The sequence below is a fragment of the Carlito syrichta genome, unplaced genomic scaffold (assembly GCF_000164805.1).
Source record: "Carlito syrichta isolate Samal-C Ts95f unplaced genomic scaffold, Tarsius_syrichta-2.0.1 Scaffold307245, whole genome shotgun sequence".
Lineage (NCBI taxonomy): Eukaryota > Metazoa > Chordata > Mammalia > Primates > Tarsiidae > Carlito > Carlito syrichta.
The window spans coordinates 50,338-56,337 of NW_007251341.1; the positions used below are offsets into that span (position 1 = coordinate 50,338).

A 6,000-nucleotide genomic window follows, 5' to 3' on the forward strand; every position below is an offset into this window, starting at 1 on the left:
CTTTAGGTCTTACATGTTTTTTATTTGGCTTTATAGTTTAGAGGAATTTGATATATAGAGAGTTAACTTTTTTCTTACATAGTTAATCATTTCTGCTGTGCCACATATCGAATAATGTACCCTTTTGTCATCGGTTTGATATTTTTATCATATACCAAATATTTTACTATTGCTTGATATTTTTGTCATATGCCCCCTATTTGTTTTCTAGTGTTTCTCTTCTGTTGATTTATTAATCTATCATATTTCATTGATTTCACGTCATATTTTCTACATTTTGGTATCTTAAAATTTGGGATGCGACTTAAAATCAACTGTTGCCTGAATAGAATTTGAGTTTTTTTGAAGCGGACATGCAGTTTCTTTTACCAGTCACTGGGATTGCGGGCTGCTACCAACCTGGGTCTGCTAATTTTTCTGCTTGAGAGTTTCTTGGACTATGCTGGTAGTGTGAATTCAGACTTCAGAATTTGAGTGTGGGGCATACCAGTTCAAATATCAAGGAATTTTTTTCCCCCCTCTTCCTGTTGTCAAGGAAGAGGTGAGTAGGCTTCTTTGTGTCTCTTCTGCATGGAGGATTGTTTTCTTTTACTCCTCATTGAGGCTGTAGCCATTAGTGTCTGCACTTTTTGTGACGGTCTCTGTCTCCTTTGAGACTCCCTTTCCAGACATTTTTTTTCATGGTACGTAAAACAATGATGTATCTGTTTTTTTTGTTTTTTTTTTTTAGTTGGAGTCTCACTCGGTCGCCCAGACTGGAGTGCAGTGGCCGCTCCCGGCCACCGCAGCCTCACCTACTGGGGTCCGGCGATCCTTCCGCCTCAGCCTTCCGAGTAGCCGGAATTACAGGCACGCGCTACCACGCCCGGCTGATTTTTTGATTTATTGTAGAGATGAGGTCTCGCTGCCCAGGCGGGTCTCAAACCCGCGGGCTCAGGCAATCCACTCACCTCAATGATGTATCTTAAAATTTATGGTGTATTAGATTTAGAGAAATATGGTGTTTCAATAATTGTAACTTTGTTGTTTTTTTAAAAAAAAATAATTGTAGCTTTGTACTTTTAATATCTGCCAGTACAAGTTCTTAGTCATAGTCTTGGCTATTACCCCAAATGAAGTTTGAAATGATTTAAGTTCCCCTGACACTCTTCTTCCCTCACAAAACAAAACAAACAAAACCAAAACAATAGTAATTCTAGGATTTCCTATCATCTAATATGAAAAACTCCATAAGAACCTTTTATTTCTCATATGATTTGTTTACTGTAATTGTCTTATTTCTTCTTTTACTTGACTAAAATTTAGGCAAGAATTTAAGTTCCTAATATTATACTAATACCATAAAATAATTCATTTAAAATAGTAGCAATCCTATATGTGGTCCAGTGAAGCATAGATCAGTTTGTTGAATAGTTTTATGTATATATCCTTTTAGTTCGTTTAATTATTGTTCTTTAAAAAGCTTCAAGTTAACCTGACAGATAAGTAACTTTTAGTAGCATCTTTTACTTTCTTTCTTTTTTTTTTTTTTTTTGAATTGGAGTCTCACTCTGTCGCCCAGACTGGAGTGTAGTGGCCGCTCCCAGCCACCGCAGCCTCGACCCGCTGGGCTCCGGTGATCCTTCCGCCTCAGCCTTCCAAGTAGCTGGAACTAGGAGCGTGCTACCACGCCCGGCTAATTTTTTTATTTATTATAGAGATGAGGTATCGCCAAGTTGCCCAGGCGGTTCTCAAACCCGCAGGTTCAATCAGTTCACTCACCTCAGCCTCCCAAAGGCGCGAGATTACAGGCTGAGCCACCGAGCATCTTTTACTTTCTAAACTCTCTTTATTATGAAGATTATCATGCTAGTTAATCTTACTGAGTGTTTCCTGTGCGCACTTTGTTCCTTTCCAAGGCCTATCTGGGGACATCTTTGGAGGCAGCTTCCAGTGTTTGTTTACTAACATTGAGCACTTGACTGTATGTTTACTTCAGAAGGGACAATAATGCATTATTATATTGTGACTATGAATTTGTAAAGTTCACTGAGGATTCTTTTTTCTTTTTAAGACTTTCTTGTAGCCCCTGTATAACTTACGTTGCCGAGAAAATCCTTAGAGGATTCCAGTTTGCTCCTGTGATGGGTGACAGAAAAGCGATTCATCGACAACTGCGCAGCTACAATTCTCGGATTTAGGGATTCAATAAAAAGCAACACACAGAACAAAAAGACAGTGAAAAAAATTTACCACATTTGGACAGTATAGTTGAGAAAATATAATTATAAAAATGAGGTAATGAAAAATTCCTCAGATCAGTTTAGTCATAGTAGTCAAAGTTATGTGTGATACAGTGAAGAAATATAGCATGTAAATGGTTATTTCTATTTCTTAAAAAACTATTGTTAGTGGGCTATTAAACTGCATTTTTCTTTTTATTAATGCATTATATTCTTTTTATTCAAGTATGAACTTCTTGAGAAACTAGTCTGATTTCTAAGAAATTTATGTTCTACTTTGAATATGAATTGTACTTCTCAGCTGCCTTAATGCAGGGTCATTTGTATTTGTTAAGAGGAAGTAACCAAGATGCAAGCTGAATCTGTGGGTCCATAAAGCCTTTCCTCTTGCTGAGAACCTTGTTGTGGAAGGCAGCGAAATGCACCTTATTTTACAGAAGTCTGATGAAGAGCTCTCCCAGTGTGTCCAGCGGGAGAGGAGAGCAAATGAGAGGTTTTCTATTTTGTCATCCAAGGTAGCCGTGCAGTTGCCTTGTTGCTGAAGTTCCAGTTAATGTGAAAACCAAAGTAGAGTTTTTTCTTTTTCTTCTTTTTTTTTCTTTGTATTAATTTCACTTATACCAAAGTGATTGAAAATATGAAATGTATTGCTTCTGAGCTGTAAGGATACTTCATGAAATGACTACTCTGTAGTATTTCACTTTGTTTTACTATAAATTCAAATTATCTAAATATTTTCCTAATAGTACATGGGAATGCTGATTTTCTTCTTTTGTTATGTAGTAGAAACATTTTACATTGTTTACATAGTTCTCATGGAACATGGAATTTTTTGAAAGTGATATACGATACACATTTTTTGTGTATATATTCTCACTAGTGTGAATAAAGCAGTAACATTAATGCATTTTTTAAAGCAGCAAACTTCTGTATTTCTCTTGTCTTTCTTAAAAGTATTCCTACGAGTATACTGTGTATTCCCTTTTCATTATGAGTACCTGCTATCTAGTTAATACATAACCTCAGCATTTGCTCCTAATACTAGAATTAGAAAGGCAAAATTTTAGAGCTGTAATTGACCCCCCCAGACAAGATGTGTTTCAACCACAGCATCTATAGCTGAGGACAGGACACTAAATTCCATCCCAGACTGGGATGGAATATGGTTTCCATGATTCCTTTTCAACCTTCATTTCTCTATACCAGGACTGCTACTTTTTACTTTTCACTTAAATGACCGATACTGATGAAATAAAATTGAAAGTTATTTATATATATTTTAATAAAATCCAGTTTGATTTTTCAACTTACAACTGGTTTTGTTTGTGTCATTCAGCCTGTGTCTTCTGAGTAATGGGCAGTGGAGAAGGACCAATGTTTATAGAAGAAACGTGGTAGCTGAATGTCAGGAATCTTGCCCTTTCATTTTAATACTTGAAGAAACAGAAAATAGAATTTTTTGGTGACTCTGCCTGTAGACACATATCTGTATTACTGTTCATTCTCTTAAAAAAGTATATACCCTCTAAACGTAGGTCCTTGAGGGCAGAGTCTGTATTTAGTAACATGTTGTTCACTGTTGTAACCAGCATGCCTTATAGAGTCTTTCCACGTAGTAAGGCACTTTCTGATATTTGTTGAATAAGTGTTTTTTTTTTCTTTTGAGTTGGGGCTCACTCTGTTGCCCAGGCTGGAGTACAGTGGCACTCTCATGGCCACCGCAGCCTCAACCTGCTGCTAGAAATACAGTCTTCTGCCTCAGCCTTCTGAGTAGCTGGAACTACAGGTGCATGCCACCACACCTGGCTAATTTTTTGATTTACAGAGACGAAGTCTTGCCAAGTTTCCCAGACTGTCTTGAATCCCTAAGTTCAGGCTATCCTCTCGCCTCTGCCTCCCAAAGTGCTGGGTTTACATACATGAGTCACTGCACCCAACTCCCCCTGTAATTTAATAAGCTGGCATTCCAGCTCAATATAAATCAGTTTCTCAGGGTTAGGTCCTCTAAAGGCAGTGGATAGAAATCAGGTCCTCTTTGAACTGAGATACTGGCATTGTGTTTCTGCTGTTGACTGTCTTCTGCAGTGTATAGGATGGGTTGTCAGCTGATTTGTCTCCTTGATATTTCTGTGATACTTTCAACATTATCAGTCTTGTCCTGGCATTTCATCTCTAAATTGAGCTTACGAAAAACTTAATAGCATAGTAAAGAGATCTAGTTTCCATCTGCCTTTATTTGTGTCTGAGCTGTACCTCTTAGCTATGTATCCTTGTGTGAGATTGTATTTTTTACCCTAATCTCTCAGCAGAGTGTTTCTGTTTTGTTTTTATTCAGTTTCCTCTATCATGAAATTTCTCAACCCTATAGAGGGGTTGTGAGAATAAAAAATATGAAAAAAATGCACATATGGTGCTCAGCACACATAAGGAATTCAAAATGTTAGCTAATTACTCTGTTCTTTTACCATGAGCGCTCAGGTCCAAGGAAGACCCATGCCTTCATTTCCTGTTCTCCCTGGATAGTATTCTGGCCTGGGTTCTTGTGCTTGAGCACTGTCAGAGAGAAGAGCTTGGAGTCTAACCATAGAGACCTCTGAGAGGTCTGCAGAGGGGTGGGATGGCCAAACCTGGAGGAGGTACGGGCATTGGAGAGGAAGGTGAGGAGCTGTGGAACAATCTGGCTTGGTGGAGGTGTGGGCCAGTAATGCTTGTTTGCTTGTCTTCATGCAAGTCAGGGGGGTCTTATATAGCACCTTGGGATAACTTCTCCCTGCCCTGATTCTGTACTTTAAACTCATTTGGGGATAAGGATCCAGAAAACAATTTTTCCTTCTTAAATCCTGCTCTCTTTTCTCCCTGATGTTTTTTTCTTGCTTGAAACATCAACTGTATTGCAGACTTTCCCAAATGTATTGGCCCCATAGAACACTTTGAAAATAACTTTATGTGGTTGTTAACATGAGTGGGAGCTTGTGAAACAAGGCTGGTTCTTCATAGTACTTCTTTCAGCTTTAGATCAAATGAAATGAGTTTGGATAGTATACGTGTCTAATATTATAGTTAATATTAAGCTGTCACAATATATGTTCAATATTTGAAGTTGTATGATGACATGTGCAACCAACCAGAGGTTATCAGGGACACATCCGTGAGGTAGTAGTCAAATGCTGCATATCAGTTAGTGGGCATGCTGCATGCAGTTCATGTTCATGGACGGGTGGATTTGATATACTTAGGTTGACTCACTGTGTCTTTCTTTCATTTCTTTTATTAAAGAGTGATTTTTAAGGTCTAAGCATAGTGGCTTATGCCTGTAATCCCAGTGTTTTGGGAGGCGAAGACAGGAGGATTGTTGAGTGCCAGGAGTTCGGACCGGTCTGGGCAACATAGTGAGACTCCATCTCTGCCAAAAAAGTAAATAAACAAAAAATTAGCAGGCATGGTGGTGCACACCTGTAGTCCTAGCTATTCAGGAGCCTTATTTAAGTGGGAAGATGACTTGAGCCCAGGAGTTTGAGGCTGCAATGAACCATAATTGTGCCACTACACTCTAGCCTGGGTGACAGAATGAGACCCTGTCTCAAAAAAAAATAAAAAGGCCATAAAAAATACTTTATTATGGAATTTTCATATATATGCCAGAGTATGGAGAACGGTATAATGAATCCCCAGGTGCCCTTCTTCGAACTTCAGTGGTAGTGTCAAAGACCCAAAAGGTAAGAAGGGTTGGCCAGGTAAAAAGGGAGGAAAGACAGTGCATTCTGGACCTGTGAAAAGG

The 6,000-nt window shown here is 38.5% G+C and overlaps 1 protein-coding gene across 1 annotated transcript in view; it reads left to right on the top strand.

Moving 5' to 3' along the window:
- SEC23IP (SEC23 interacting protein) overlaps positions 1–3,146 on the top strand; it is a 48,886-nt gene extending 45,740 nt beyond the window's left edge. Inside the window, exon 19 of the mRNA XM_008064255.2 lies at positions 2,054–3,146. The gene's annotated coding sequence lies outside the window, so the exon portion shown is untranslated. The remainder of the gene's footprint in view (positions 1–2,053) is intronic.
- The last annotated feature ends 2,854 nt before the right edge of the window (positions 3,147–6,000 follow it).